The sequence below is a fragment of the Eriocheir sinensis genome, chromosome 31 (assembly GCF_024679095.1).
Source record: "Eriocheir sinensis breed Jianghai 21 chromosome 31, ASM2467909v1, whole genome shotgun sequence".
NCBI lineage: Eukaryota > Metazoa > Arthropoda > Malacostraca > Decapoda > Varunidae > Eriocheir > Eriocheir sinensis.
Window position 1 is genome coordinate 1,414,278 of NC_066539.1, and position 16,629 is coordinate 1,430,906.

The 16,629-nt window shown below is 42.4% G+C and overlaps 2 long non-coding RNA genes across 3 annotated transcripts; both read left to right on the top strand.

Annotated features, from left to right (window-relative positions):
* The first annotated feature begins 1,571 nt into the window (after window positions 1–1,571).
* Window positions 1,572–3,336, top strand: LOC127006014 (uncharacterized). 2 transcript variants are annotated; one of them, XR_007759013.1, is made up of 3 exons: window positions 1,572–1,785; window positions 2,777–2,886; window positions 3,004–3,336. It is a non-coding gene; the product is annotated as an uncharacterized LOC127006014 (long non-coding RNA). The 2 variants fall into 2 exon arrangements; XR_007759014.1 differs by lacking the exon at window positions 1,572–1,785 and adding an exon at window positions 1,827–2,682.
* A 1,190-nt stretch (window positions 3,337–4,526) lies between these two features.
* On the top strand, window positions 4,527–9,871 carry LOC127006015 (uncharacterized). Its single transcript, XR_007759015.1, has 3 exons — window positions 4,527–5,290; window positions 7,398–7,573; window positions 8,771–9,871. It is a non-coding gene; the product is annotated as an uncharacterized LOC127006015 (long non-coding RNA).
* Window positions 9,872–16,629: the final 6,758 nt, after the last annotated feature.

Here is a 16,629-nt window from a genome sequence, read left to right on the forward strand (position 1 = left end):
GAGCAGAAGCTTGGTTTCCTTTCAATGTCTCAAAAACTCAATTTCTCCACCTGACAATGCGACACAATTTTCCATATATAATAGGAACATTAAGCAATCTATTTTGTAAATAATATTAATATTAATGGTAGCCACAACTTAAGTCTGAAGAAAAAATGACTTAACATTCCAGCTGCAACGGACGATCGATTTATTTTTTGCTCTACTCACCTAAAAAAAAAAAAGAAGAAAACTTTCAGCCTTTAGCTTTATAACAGACGTATTGTTTATCCCATTGTCATAGTCTAGGTAATCATATCACGACAGTAAATAATGTGGCCTGTCAGGTTTCATCTCCTGCAGCCTACTACTCTACTACTACATTTTTTTTTTATTTAGATGCTGGTTTTTACTCCTGCCATGTCATCAGTTCCTGCAGGCGGAAAAATTACGGTCCCTCGTTCCACTTCGAACTGCTGAATGCTGGAGCAATTCGGTGCAGTGTGCACATTTCCCATCATTACAGTATACATAACTACCATATTTTTTAAGGAGTTAGTGCAGGGATTCGTACCTTGGCTGGCGCCTGGCACAACTGCCTGAGAGTGACCGATGGCTGACTAGCGAGTGGCGAGTGGCCGTGAATACGTGATAGGAACGTGAACCGGACGGGAACAAACCATGTGATCTCCGTATGAGATCTATGAAATCTAATTTCTAGTACTAACAGCTTAGCAAGAATTAACATTTTGTATTGGCCTGGCTGGAATATTCTTAAAAAAAATAAAATCTGAGTTGCGGGGCTATTCATAAAACATTCGGGGCAATAGCCCCAAAAGCCCAGGCCTAACTACGCCACTGGTGCCCACCACTGTTGAATACCATGGTCACTGACCTTATTTATGCCGATACTGTTGTAGTTCTTTCCGAGTCGCTTGAGTTTCCATGATGGCTTTCGAGGCCCCGCATGAGGAGGCAAAGTCATTGGATCTTCAGGTCTCCTGGCCCACGACCAAGGTGTAGGTATTTGAAGGTTTACTCCATGAAACAGTACAGTTTGTTCATGGATATTTTACATACATCGGTAAAGTAGTGCAGAACAATGGCAGGTCTCCACATGAGGTCTTACGGCATGGGCCTCGCTCATTACGAGTGTATGGCGTTGTCGATACTTATGTATGACAAAGATTCAGATCTTCAAATCGGTTGTATGGCTATGAGACTTGGACACTATATAGTGACTTGAAGGAGTGAATAAATAATTTCAGTAGTAAGTACCTTCACAGAATCATAGAATATCGCTTGAATGACAGACCATGCCGAATTAGCAATTACTCCTCGAGATTGATTCGAGACCTGTTTGCATGATCCTTGAACGCCAACTGCGGCTATATGAAGTGTTAGGCGTAGCGGCACTACTAGTAGCGCCGCTACGTAGCGAAGCTACTTTTTTAGTACCTGTAGCGGTAGTGCCACTCTTTTTTAGAGAGTGGCAAAATCGGTAGCGGTGCTACATTTTTAGGTACGGCTAGTCACTACTTGCAACTCGCTACTCGGGGTGGACCAACTACGTACGTGATGAAAACGCGAATGAAACGTGTACAGTTCAGTGGGCTGAGCCGCGGCCCGTCACTCTTGTCAGTCACATAACGCTCGCTCAGTAGTGAATATTGCGACTGGAGGTGTGGCTGGCTGCCTACCTGTGGACAGTATAAGTGATTAGTCATTCGTGGATATTACTGATCACGGCTCACGAAGCCTTGGAAACTGGTAAAAACTGGGTGAATCAATTAGCACAGCAGGGAGGTGAGTGAATCTTCTAGCCTCACGTACAGGAAGTGTAAAGTGACTTACTCAGTACTCTATCAGGGACGTGGAACGTAACAATATGTATAAAAGATAATTATGTTTTATCAGTACTTATTGTTCACAAGTAGCGGTAGTGGCAGTAGTAGCATTTAGAAATGAGTAGCTGTAGCGGTAGTGCCACGTACTACAATTTGACTGAAGTAGTGGTAGCGGTAGTCCCACTACTTTTAGCAGGTAGTGCGCACAACACTGGCTATATGTCATACGGGGATATGGTGGTTCCCTAAAAATTCATAGATTAAGCATGTTATGAAAGTATTTGCTCGAGTGAGGATGCCGTGGTCACCAAAAGTTTCACATGCCTTGGTAGTGTAGTGTACAACAATAATGGGTCTTACCAGGATGTCACTCGATGGATTGGCCTGGCCCACGGTGTTATGGACTCACTCAGCACGAATATATATGGAGTTGTCGATATCTATGAAGGCGGACAAAGATTTAAATCTTTAAGTCACTTGTGATCCCTGTCTTACTTGATGGCTGTGATACATGCATGGACACTGAATAGTGACTTGAAGAGACATGTCGATGCCTTTGGAACCAAGTGCCTTCTTAGTATCATTGGGCATCGTTGAAATGACCTCGTGTCGAACCAGCGACTGCTTCATGAAACTGAATCGAAACCTGTAGCCGTAATTCGTTAACGCCAACTCCATCTATATGGGCACGTGGCACGCCTCCAGAACGTCGATCCCGCTCATAGGACCGCCTGTATGCGAGACAACCCTGAGAGGAGGAAACAAAGGGAACGCCCACCTCATGGCTGGGGCAAGTCGCTCGATCCTTACGGGAAGGGCCTAAGATGGATAGGGCAGCTGCGTCGGAGCTTGCTCGGTAGGACCGTCGGGAGTATAGGCGGCGAGTGAATGAAGCAACGCGCCCCCGGGCGTATTTAAAAGGTGCTTCCTCAATCTTCTTTTTCTCACAGTCCAGCCATGTGTCTCGAGATCAGCTGGGGAGTCTGGATGATCTACTGGAAGAAAATCTCTTCACTGCACACGCGCTAGAACCCAGGGTGCCTCCTGTTCTTCTCCTCAGGTTAGTTCTTTGGTCAAAAAAATTATGTTCTGTAGGACATAATAAGGTCACACAGTGTCACATGTGTCATGACGGAAACCTGTAATAGCAGGCATACGCCTCTTTTTCTTCACCCAGAGTCGGAAGTCCACAGATGGCCACCGAGTACAGATCAATTTTAAGAGTGACTCCAAAGGAATATGTTACCAGTGCCGTGACTAACGCTGCCTCAACACTACAGTCAGCAGGAGGTGTTTATTGTTATTCTTTGTCACCAAGCAAATTACTACTGGCTATGCCACTAATTACGATTGCTGTCCTAGGTCTGTGAGATGCTGAAAAATATGGAACTGGCATTATTCTAACATAACGACACAGTGATGTGAAATTATTAAACGCAAAGCAACAACGCGAAGAGCTTCAGCTTGTATATACCATGTAAATTAAATTGGTAATAGATTATAGATAAAGCTAGATTGTTTTTATGACTCCCATTTTTATCGGCGTCGCAGACGCCGATCAACAGATTGTCTATCTTAGTGTTGTTGTTCTCTTCAAGGTGTTTTCCTGGCTTACCCATGCATTGTAGACATGTCATTGTGTAATAACATTTGTTAGCCCTGATGAACCCTACAGCATGGCATTGTAAACAAAGTCAGCTTTTTTTTTTTTTTTTTTTTTTTTTTTACGTCTTGCCCTGTGGCGCCGGTAGGCCTTTATAGTAGGGCCTGATGGTTGGCCAAAGCCCGTTGTGGTGCAGGCAAGTGTTTATAGTGGCGCCATCTTTACTTTTCAGCATTTTCCATTTTAGACCCCCAGTTGCATTATATAAATTGTTTGGGGGGTGTTGGAGGGTCAGTTTTTGTGCTATTAACACTTGTAAAAAGGAAAGGAGATGATTTGAAATGTAGTAACTATAGGGGGATAAGGTTACTGGAGCACGGCATGAAGGTATATGAAAAAGTCCTGGGCCCATACTTATAAAGCTAACACTTCGTTTCAGGCAGTGGCGGATCCCAGGAGGGCCCCCCCCCCCCCCTTTAGGACCTAAATTGCGCCCTTTCAAAGATTCACTGAGATCTGGGGGGGGTATCATTCCTGTAAACACTACTACTACCCTACTAATTATAATGATAATAACAATACTACTACTACTATTACTATTATTACTACTACTACTAATACTACTACTACTACTACTAATAATAATAATAATGCAAAACAAATACAAAAAAATTGCAAACATTATCGTATTTGTAAAAAAAAAAAAAAAAAAAAAAAAAAACGCGCCAAACGGCGCCAGATGGATTTGGATTCAAATCCAGTAACGGATCCTGCTCACCTTTACTGTGAATATATGAATATGTGAATATTAAACAAGAAATAGGCACACACACACACACACACACACATATATATATATATATATATATATATATATATATATATATATATATATATATATATATATATATATATATATATATATATATATATATATATATATATATATATATATATATATATACACACACACAGGTGGGCGCGGTACTGAAAAATCAGTAGTGCGGTTGTGGTAGTGAGGTACTTTTTTCCGGAGAAGTGCGGTTGCGGTAGTGCGGTCCCATTTTTTTTTCCCAGTGCTTTACGCGGTGTGCGGTACTGCGGTAGCGGTAGTCAAAATAAAAAATACTTCAGTGCCTATCCTGGCTATCCAAACAATGGAAACGCGCTTAAAATAGTACAATGAAACATCGGCCGGCACCACGGACGGATCTGGGGTTGAAATGGCCGGCACCGCGCGTTAATGATAGGCCCAGCTGGACCGCCGCCCCGGCGTTTCCCGCCAGAACTGGGCTTTCTTCCTCCGCGTGCGACGATGCCACCTCTCGCTGCTGCCTCTCCGCCTCCACCTCCTCCCTCAGACCCTGGACCTCGCCTTCCGGGGTCTGCAGCACCTCCTCCAGCCGTTCACTCCTCACGCTGTCGTAGGCCCGGTCCGTGTACGGCTGCGTTTCCACTTTCTGGGACGAGAGACTGCTCTGGAGAACCTCGGCAAGATGGCGGGCCTGCTCACGTGGCTGCTCGTCTAGCGTTCTGGCCAGCTCGTCTGCTCGCTCGCGTTCCCTCTCGTCTGCCCTCTTTTCCATACCGGTGTCGCGTTCTCCCGCATCCTCCTAAACCTGAAGGCCCTCCCCCCTGTTCCGGAGCGAAAGTAAACAAACAAAGGCCAGCAGCTAATAGCAGTGATGTTCTCCCGTGCCCTGCGACAACATGGCTTCAGACTTACGAGAGAGGATTTTTAGTTTCAGTGAGGAATTAGTCCCTCTAAAACAATTGATATTAAATAACTGGTATCCACCAGGCATGAATGAGAACGAAAGGAGAAATTTGAGACGACAGAGGCAACATCACATGATAAAAGGTGAGAGTATTGATTCATTGATAGTTTATTGTTCCAGGGAAACAAAGGGGAAGGGACTAGTCAGTAAAAGTCTTGCATTAAATAAACTTTTGGTTGTTATAAAAGCCAGTTAGCCAGAATATCACCCATGGAAAGTGACTGCCACAACTTTAACAATGCAGTGGCTTTGAAATGCCAGAATTTTTACTCTTTACTACACTCACACACGACCTCTGCGTGTAACGAAACACACGAGAAATTAATCCAGACAAGGAAAGGTTTGCCGACGCCGGGGATCGAACCCGCGACCAGCGTAACGGGAGAGCTACTCCTTTACCAGTCGGCCAAAGAGGTACCTCACTGGCTAAGTGGGTTATGGGAGGCTCGCCCATCAGGCAAGTCGTGTCACTACAGCTTGTGTTCTATGGTTCCAGGCCTGAAGGTCAGCTCAGGCTAGGGCAGGTCATACCCAGTCTTGCCCCCACACATAATTATCAGCATTTTCCTACCATCCCTAAGGAAATCCCCTTCATTAAGTGGTATAAAAGGGAAAAAGAAGACCTGAGCCACATAAGGAAAGGGCTGTAGTTGTACAAAAATAGAATACCACAAAGATGGCCACCCTCACCCATGATGTGAACAAAGGCACCCAAGGTAAGGGTGATGTCAGCCATGTGCTCAATGCTGCCAGGTCGAGTTGACAAATTACCCTGTATTCCCCCTTAAAATTACCCTGAAAAGTAAGAAAAAAAAAAAAAATTTGCCATAGCCTAAATCTCTCTCTCTCTCTCTCTCTCTCTCTCTCTCTCTCTCTCTCTCTCTCTCTCTCTCTCTCCTAAATACCTAGATTTCAGTGGGTTTTGCAGTCTAGTGAAATTACCCTAGAAATCTGTCTTTTCTATACTTTACCCTTTTACCCTGATAGCGTTCAAATTACCCTAAAACAGGGTAATTACCCTGTACCTGGCAGCACATTATGTGCTTGGTAGTGTTACACAGATTATGACACCCTTTCTAGTGAAAATGAAGAATGTATGCAATCTGAAGAACACAGACCATCAATGGCACACAACACTGAAATATCTCCTGCAAACACCAATATGGGAATTCCACAAAATAGTGGTAGAAATACATGGTCAAGAGGAGGGAGACTAGAGGCCAGACATAGACTAAGACACTCCCTCAGCCTAGTAGACACAGATGACAACCAAGCCACACAAGTTCCCAGAAGCCAGAACAACAGAGAGGCAGAGGTGCTGAGCTACCAAGTGCAGCACAAAAAAACTGCATTTTTTAAGGACCTGTAATTATACCATAAAAAGAACACCTGTAAATTTAGCAAAAATGGAATCGGCTATCCTCTTGAACACTCAAAAGCATGCCCACAGCTTCTCACACGTGGCTTGGACAAACAGATACACGATGCAGACAAGGGAAGCATTGTAAAGACTTGCACCCAATCTGATAGAGTTTGGTGTGTTTTGAATTAATATGATCACTGTTTCTTGACAAAATCACATTTGATTTTATTGAAATAATAGGCCTGGCTAGCGACGGTCAGGGCTGCCACTCATGGTGCCTCACCTTAACTGTTATGTTGTCCTTCAACTGCCACGCAAAATCCCCTCACTCTAACAGAACAATCTAATGACCAAACAGTTAAAGGTATTTCAAAATTATATAAATCAAATCTAACCTAACTAATTTCCTAAGTGGAGCCTTTGCATCCTAAACCCCCTTGAATATTAAAAATTTGATATTATTGTTATTTCTAAATTTGCTAACCTAGTTCAACTGTGAAAATGCTGAGATCTACTCAATGAAATAGGTTAGGTTTGGTTGTTTCAAGGATGCTGTAAAGTGCAGTGCTCTTCAAGCTTTTTTAATGTCCACCTTGGGGTAAATCTTTAAAAAATCTGTCCACCCTAGCTTTTCAACTTGTAGTATCTCACATTCCTGATCTTATATATCTAATTCAATTTATTTATCTTTTTTATGTTAACTATATACTCCTCTGAATCGACACGATTACACAATAAAATTATAGTCTACCGTTAAATTGTAAACATTTACAAAATATAGGTCTATGCATATGTGATTAATGAACTAATTTGCTCTGCATTTATAGGCTCAGATCAACCAAGCCAAAGCTCATGCAAAGTCCCAAAAGGCCTACAAGAAGAAAAAATCCCAGGGGGTCAAATCCTTTGCACTGTATGTGGGCCAGCTCGTGCTGAAACGCCAGGCAGCCAACATTGCACACAAAGGTGGACCGTGTGATCCACTGTGGACTGGGCCATATAGGTGAGTGACATTTTTTGCTAATATATGAATGGCATTTGAATATGTAATTTTATTTATACAAATCCTGTAAGATGTGATCCACTTTGGAATGGGTCATATAGGTAAGAGAAATTTGTATTTTATATATGAATAGCTTTTGAATATATGTTATACTAATCTGATAACAATACAGTATTGCAAATTATGCCTCCACAACTTCACTAAAATATAGTTAATCATTTGACTATATTTTAGCATGGTATCTATATTATGTGTGCTGTTGGACTGCATATTTTTCCTGTTGTCTTTTATTGGCATGTTTCATTGATGATTGTGTTTCCTCATGTATGTATGTTTTAGTTTATGCTTCTTTCATGTTTGAACTTTTCCCCTCTTTCTAATAGTGTTGAGGGCAGAGCCCTGAGCCTCCATTAACTGTCTTTACACAGAGATAACAGGCTGCAGCATTATGGAATTCTGCAGTGGCATGGTTAGGGAAACACCACACCTCTGGCTGGCAATGGAGCACTCGCCCAGCTGTGGGGTCCAGCCATCAGTGCAGACCACCAGAACCCTTCACAACTGTTTCCATCATCTCCATAAAAGAAAATTAATCATCTATCTGAATTAAGATTCATTGCAGATTTAGTTTCTTTTTTAATAAAATACAATGGTATTGGCTTCATCATTTCATATAATCATACTTTATTAGTCTTCACCATTAGCGTTTCAACTTTACATATCTTTAAAAAATAGTCAATATGACAATATATTAGGGTTGTTCTGACATCTATCTATTTATCTATCTATATCTCCGATGCCTTGCTCCATCAAGGGAACTTCCCTCCAGGGGTTGGCCATGTCAGAAATGTCTCTACCTCTCCCTGTTCTGCCGTTCACTCTCAGCACATTCAATCCTGCTACTTCCAACTCTCTCGATCCAATACTCACTCACCCTATGGATCCACTTGCCCTAACCCTCAATCCTTCCTTCATACTCCCTCTTCACATATTCATTTTCCCCCATTTTCATCACGTGTCCAAACCATCTCAGCGCACCACGCTTCACCCACTCCACAATCCACTCCTTTCACCGTCACACCAATACCAAACTGCTCATACATGCTTTCACTACTTTCTCCACATATTATGATGGGGCTACCCTATATTATATTACAATAGTAATGTAACTTAGGTAATGAATGTTCATATTTGCAGGATTTTGGAAATAATGGAAAGGGAGACAGTAAAGCTGGCTGCCACCAGGATTGGACATGATGATATCCCCCTGGCACAGATGGTGGCTTATGATCAGCTTAAGCCTGTAAAGTTCGGTGCTCTTCACAGGCCATCAGAAGAGCTGGCAGCAGGCAGTTCTACTGACACAGACCCTGAACTGTACCTCAGTGAAGAAACATACCAGAAAGGACAAGGCATTTCCATCCCTGTGCCAGTTACTGCCCCTCCTTAGCCAAGGGACACAAGGCATCCAGACAGGGAGGAAGATATCATTCTGATTGGAACCAGGCCCAAGGCTGAAAGAGAAGCCGTGTGTCTGCCCCCTGTGCCAGCCAGTCACCAAGATCCACAAGTAGAGGCAATGATTCAGATTCTTGAAGAGAAAAGGTGGCTCACTGATGACCACATGAATCTGCCAGGTCCTCCTCAAACATCAGTTTCCCGAGGTTGATGGCCTCCAAAGCTGTGCAATATTTGAGGCGGTGGAGCATATTCGTGTTGGTACTCCCAGGGGAAAGTTTGTGCAAATTCTCAATCTCAGCAGTAATCACTGGATTACAGAAAGTAACATTCATCATTGTCAAGAAGGTAAAGTAAGATTTTATGACTCCATGTTCACAAAAGTCAGTATGTCCCACCGCCAAAAATTCTTTGAGCAGCTTGGGTGGATGTTACACACCTCTAGCGATGCCATAACATTGGAATGGCGTGATGTTCAGCGTCAGAGGGACGGCGATGCATGCATCTTGTATGCCATCGCTAATGCTTATGCACTCTGTGCAAATGTCAGACCTGAGGAGTGTGCATGGGATCAGGATGGTTTGTACGACTGGCTGGTTGGATGCCTTCAAGCCGGAGAAATGTTTTGACCCCCTGTAACAGTACCCTGAAGAAGCAATAAGGGTGCTGTTCGCACTGAGGTGGAAACGGTCTTCTGCAAATGCCGTTTACCAAATAATGAGACCTGTCCTATGGTTGCCTGTGATAATTGCAACAAGTGGTACCACTTCAGCTGACAGCTAGATACTCCAATGCAGCAACTGCGGGTAACTTTTTTTCAAATGCTATTTGAAAAGTACCTTGAGAAGGATAGGAAGCTGTTTGCTGCATTCAAGGACCTAGATAAGGCATATGACAGGGTTGACAGGAAGGGTTTATGGGATGCTATCATCCCATAAACCCTTCCTGTCAAGCCTGTCATATGCCTTCTCTAGGTACTTTTCAATTAGCATTTTAAGTAAGATAAATTAATCTACACAACCTCTTCCTTTCCTAAACACCTTGGTTGATTTGCTCTAACCTATCAATGTTTCTGTGTGTGTAAGGATGCCACACCGTGGAACAGTATTCTAGCGTTGATCTCACAAGTGTGATATACAAGTTGTATAAGTGTTTTTTTGTCAGGTGTACAGTTATGTTGATTTCACCGCAGTAACCGAAGTGTTCAGTTGGCTGTGGCAATGATGTGTTCTGTGTGAGTGTTGAATTTTAAGTTAATGGAGAGTTGAACACTGAGGTATTTGTGTGTGTGTGTGTGTACAGATTCAAGGACTATATTGTGGAAAGTGTACATGTGCTGGATGGGGTTGTGAGCTCTGGTGAATCTAACTGTTTACATTTGTCAAGGCGTAAATCCATAAGCCAGGTGTGCTCCCACCGCTGGAGGAAGTCCAAGTATTTTTGTAGAAGTCTGCAGTTGTCATTAGTCTTTACTGCTGTAAACAGTTAACTATCGTCGGCAAACAGTCTTGTGAAAGAGTTAGGCTTTGAGAGTGAAAGATCGTTAAGGTACAGGAGGAAGGGGACTTAGGACAGTGCCCTGTGGTACACCTGAAGAAATAGGGACAGTGTCAGATTAAGATCCAATAAGAAAATATTGAGTCCTGCTAGTGAGAAATACATTGATCCAGTGAGAATAGGTCCTGAAATACCGGAGTATTTCAGTTTTAATGTCAGTCTTTTGTGCGGGACTTTGTTGAAGGCTTTGGCAAAATCTTAAACTATAGTGTCAACTTGTTTAATGTCATGTCGGTCAAGTAGCCTTGTAATGTCATGAAATGTTGTTATGAGTTGCAATTCACATGAGCGTTTGGGTCGAAAGCCGTGTTGTGAGTCAGAAAGGATGTTGTTTGTGTCAAGGAGATTCATTATGTGTTTATGTACTGTGCTCAAAAGTTCTACATGGAATCAATGTTAGTGAAATGGAGCAATAATTGGCTGGGTCAGTCCAGTCACCTGTCTTAAATATAGGATTGATGTTTGCCAAAAGCCAGTCAAAGTAATGATGTGGATGATATATATTGGATGAAGGAGCCCCTGGAGAATGGGGGCAGAGGATTTAAGGATGAAGGCAAGGATGTTGTCGAGGCCAGTGAATTTACTAGTGTCAAGTCCTTCCACTAATTTTTGTTTACAGTTAGTGGTGATGTCGAGGGGGGCTATTGGAAGGGGCTGTGTGGCATGTTTGGTGTTTGGTTGTGTTCTTGTGTGTACACCAGTTTGAACTGTTGTGGGCTGGTTACTACTGTGATATTGTTGTTGTCTTTCAGTGATATAATATTGTTATTAGCATGTTTGCACGCCTTATAGAATTTGAAAAGTTTGTTGTTTCTTACATTGTCTGCGAAGTAGGTTGCTACGTGTTTGTGTTCGGCAAATTTTATGTTTTTGGTAAGTGTCTTTTGGTGTATTTTTTAGGCCATCCAATTATTTGTTGTGTTGTATGTCTGCGCACATCTGTAGAGTCTTTGTTTCTTGTGATGCTGTCTACATATATCCCTGGAAAACCAGGGAAGTGTGTACAGTCGGGGCCGTTATCTGTTTTACACTTTAAGCTGAACAGGAGGCAGATTCCCACTTCCTCAGCCTTTCCCTTGAAGTTCGCTCTGAGCCTGTCACCGCGACCCCACCCCATCCCACCCTTCCCTCCTCTACCTTCCATGCTTCCTACACACACCTGCACATCCCAGGGGACAATAGAAAGAGTGTGGATTAAGAAGAGGATCGAGGCTCTTTCTTTCTTTCTCATTATTACTTTTTCTTTCTTCCTCTCTTTTTTTCTTTCTCATTTTCTTTCTTTTTCTTTCTATCTTTCCCTCTCTTTTTCTCTTCCTGTCTCTGTATATATTTTTATTCTAATTCTTTCTTTCTCATTTTTTTTCTTTTTTTCTTTCTTGCTATATTTTTTTATTTCTTTATTTATTTCTTTGTCTCAATTACTTCACTACTCTTTTTTTTCTATGTTTCTCTTTCTCTTTCTTTTTTATCTTTCTGTCTTTTTCTTTCTTTGTCTCTTTATCTTTATTTCTTTATTTGTCTTTCTTTCATCCTTTCTCTCTCTCTCTCTCTCCTTATGTAACAAATCCTATGAAGAAAGGCTTTCCACCCTTAACATGTTCTCTCTTGAGAAACGTCGCCTCCGAGGAAAACTGATCGAATGTTTTAAAATACTTAATGGTTTCACGAATGTAGACAACAAAATTGTCAATGATCGATGACACTTTGCGAAGGAGGAACAATAGCATAAAATTCAAATGTAGACAAGTAAATTCAGACTGCACCAAATTTTTCTTCACCAATGTTGTAGTGCGAGAATGGAACAAGCTCCCACCGTCAGTGGTCCAGTGTAACACAATTGACTCCTTCAAAAACAAGCTCGACCATCACTTCCTTGAAGTTAATATTAACGAGTTGAAATGCAACGTTTTTGGAGCCATCTGATTAATGTAGAATCACTTAAGTTTAAGGACAGGCTGCCTAGTCTGGACCTTGGGGTCTGTGTGGTCTGATTTTCTATGTAAATCTATGTAAATCACCTGTACGGGTGCCATGCGCATTACTCATCAAGATCAGTCTTTCTTTCTCTCATTCTTTTCTTTCTTTCGATCCGTTTCTCTTTCTTTATCTTTTTTTCTTCTTTTTCTCTTTCTTTTTTCCAATTTCATTCTCTTTTTTCTCATTATTTCTTCCTCTTTCAATCTTTCTATTTTTTTCTCTTCCTATCTGTCTCTTTCTTTCTATATATTTTTTTCATTCTAATTTTCTTTCTCATTTCCTTTCTCATTCTTTCTTTCTTTCTCTATATATTTTTTTCTTCCTCTTACTTTTGTTCTCTTTTTTTTCTCAATCTTTCCCTCTTTTTTTCATTTTCTCTTCCTGTCACTGTCTCTTTCTGTCTATATATTTTTCATTCTGATATTATTCTTTCTCATTTTCTTTCTTTCTCTTTCTATATATTTTTTTCTTTCTTTCTTTTCAGTCTTTCTTTCTTTCTTTGTCTCTCTTTATTTCTTTATTACTTTTTATTTCTCTTTTTCTTTCTTTGTTTTTCTTTCTTGGGTTGTTACTGATTGTAGAAAGGAAATAAGTGAGGGGCACAGGGGAAGAGAGAGAGAGAGAGAGAGAGAGAGAGAGAGAGAGAGAGAGAGAGAGAGAGAGAGAGAGAGAGAGAGAGTCACCTGTCCTCAGGGGCTGACCTCACACTCTCATCAGAAGAAAGTTCGGGGCCATTAAGATGGGAACAAGGAGGGGCGGGGAAGGCAGGTATGGGGATAGTGAGGTGGCTATGGACGATGAATTGGTAAAAAATTGAAAAGCTTAGAAAAACGGAGAGCCCAGCTCAGGTGTTAAAGTGACAATGGCTGTGAATGTACCTACTAGAAAGTATTTTTTGTGATGTGTCTTAATTGTGGTGTGTGTAGTGAGTTTCAGGATGATCCAGTTATCTCCTCACTCCTTCTCACAAGCACACCACTCTCCTTTTCATGCTAGAATTGTCTTTCAGCACCCATTTCTTGCTTAACTTCTTCCCAGAAAACCTTTTTGTATTAGTAGTATTAGGTACTAAATTAATCCACATAATTTTGTAAATAATCTTTATGTAATTACTAATTAGCCATATATATATTTATGCAAGAAATTTTGAAGCCTTCTTTGACCCTGAACTCAATTTTGGATGGGAAAATTTATACTGTAGGAATGTGTAGTAGGATTGTGAGGAGAGTACATAATGATTGTGATGTAAGCAGAGAGATACAAACCACTGCTTGTGGAACGACGAGTTGTTATTATTGGCAACAACTGAGCACATATTGTAGTATTATGTTTAAGGCATGTCGTTTGTCATATGTTGTATCCATTGCGTAAGGCAATTACTTTAATTTAATTTTAAATAAATGTACATTTTCTTTTTCCCTTGTTTATCCCCGAACACCAGCCTCCAATAACGATCACGCTACCAGGAATACGAGACGGTGAGATCATTTATTGAGCAATTAATGAGTGATAAAAGAGTTGATTTAATACAAAAAAAGAAGGGTCCAAAAATATTAAATATTATAGAGCAAGATTTAAAGGCCTAGGAAAAAAATCTTTGTGACCTCATTCCTCACATGCAAACAGAAAGTGAATTTTTGTGCAGGCCACTATCATCATTCGGCACTTAGAAGAGGAAATAAAGTCCTCCCTTCTCCCTTGTTGTTTATCTGCAACAATAAACAATCAATCAATCAGGGAAGACTTCCTTGCCTTTGTGCACGCCCAAGACCTCACCGGTAAAGGCGCACCGTTGAAGACCTCGGATTGGACGTGGCCAAGTGCAGGGGACTTGGTTTCGATGGAGCAAGTGCCATGATGGGAAAATTCAAAGGGTGTGCGGCAGTACTCATGAAGAAGTACACCCTGGCCAAGCCAATCCACTGCTTTAACCACCGGCTGAATCTAGTACTGACGAAAGCGTATGACGTCAAGGAAGTGAAGATCGCTCTTCAAACACTGACCGAGGTGTACAACTTCGTTCATTCTTCGAATATGCGCAACCTTCGCTTCACAGAGGTTGTCAAGCTAACCTCGGCCAAGCGCGAAAAGCTTGTTTTCCTGTGCCCCACCAGGTGGATTGAGAGGCATATGACGCAGTACTGATTTTCGTTGAATTTCTGCCTGTCATCGCTGTTTTTTCTCGAGGAAGAACTTGACGCCACCGCTGGGCTCCTTCTCATCGCCATACGTGATCCCCGATTTCTCGTTGGACTGGTTGTAGTGGAGTGTATATTGGCGCATACTCTCGAGCCGAGCCGAACTCTTCAGAGAAAAGATGGAGAGTCAGCCAGGGTCAAAGGAAGACAGGGTTTGCTCATGGCCCAGCCAAAATTTGTAGATTCTGCGCAGCCGTGACGTCAACCAGAGCTCGGGGGGTCCGACCCGCGAACCTAGGTCAGTCTGTGAAGAGCACCTCACGTGATCGTTTCAAATCGGCTTCCGTCGCTCGCTCCCCATGACCTGAATTTTTCTCTTTTAAAATGCCTCACTGTGTTGTAGTTGGCTGCAATAACAAGCATCGTTCAGGACGGTCAAACTACAGTTTTTATAATTTACCAAAAGACAGAGAAACACGTAAAAAATGGCTTTATTTGTGTGGAAGAGACGATATAACCTCTCAAAACGTCAGAATATGCAGCTTGCCTTTTCATACATCTGCATTTCAAAGAAATCTGAAGTACGAACGTATTGGACTACCAGTGCCTGCGGCCGGAGTGCGATTCAAGCCTGGAGCTGTGCCAACATTACATCTATTGCCTTATTGCCTTAATAACTTTATGAGAGTAACCTTACACTTCCCTTCAACAAAGGAATTTGGTGAATATTTGAGGGGGAGCAAACCATGTGGTGTACGGCGAGACAACTAGGAAAGAATTTTAGGAACATTTTGTGAGATACACGTCAGAGGAGTGTTGCCAGCTGTACAAATTCATATTTTCTTCGATCGCTTTACGACTTTAAAGATTTTAAAGAATGTCTAAGATTAAAAATGTCTGTCTGTCTGTCTGTGCGTGTGTGTGTGTGTGCGTGTGTGTGTGTTTTGTGTGTGTAGTAGGTGTGTGTGTGTGTGTGTGTGTGTGTGTGTGTGTTTTGTGTGTGTAGTAGGTATGTGTGTGTGTGTGTGTGTGTGTGTGTGTGTGTGTGTGTGTTTTGTGTGTGTAGTAGGTGTGTGTGCATGTGTGTGTGTGTGTGTTTGTGTGTGTGTGTGAGAGAGAGAGAGAGAGAGAGAGAGTTCTTCGGGTTGTGTATTTTTTTTTACGAGAGGGCCAGAGGGGAAACGCTAACCTATAATATTCTCTCTCTCTCTCTCTCTCTCTACTGCCCAGAATAAATGAGGCCTCTCGTGGGTGTGCCATTCCTGTACGACATCACATAGCATGCCAGGAGCTAGCAGCACCACCTCACTGCGACGACCGGTTGGAAGGCGTGGTCATTCAGCTGCACTCGACTCAACTAACCCTCTTCAACATCTATGCGCCACCTCAGTCTACACCTGAATTGGGAGTATTCTTCCCAGCAGCCAGCGAAGAACCAACCTTCATAGGGGGAGACTTCAACGGCCACCACCCTCACTTAGAGTCTCCCTCTCCACCCAACACAGCAAGCCGCCACATCGCAGAGCTGCTGGAAGAAGCACGAGGAGTAGCTTTACTGAACGACACCTCTCAGACAACTCACATCAGGGGCGGGCGACTCGACCTCACCTTCATCTCCACACCCTTACGACCTGTGGCCTCCTGCCAGGGAGATGCAGGAACTTCTGGCATCAGGAAGGGCAGCTCTTGTGGAGGAAGCCTGCACAACTCCTGATGCAGCTGACGTTCCCTTCACCATGCAGGAACTGAAGGGCTGCCTCAAACGTGGTGGCTACACAGCAGATGGAATCTCCTATTCCATGCTTAGACATGCTGGTTCAAAGGGCGAGAGCACCATACTACACCTTATCAACCTCTTCTGGTCAGAAAGCCGCATCCCCCAAGCCTGGAAGACAGCAATGATTCAGCCCATCCCAAAACCCAAAG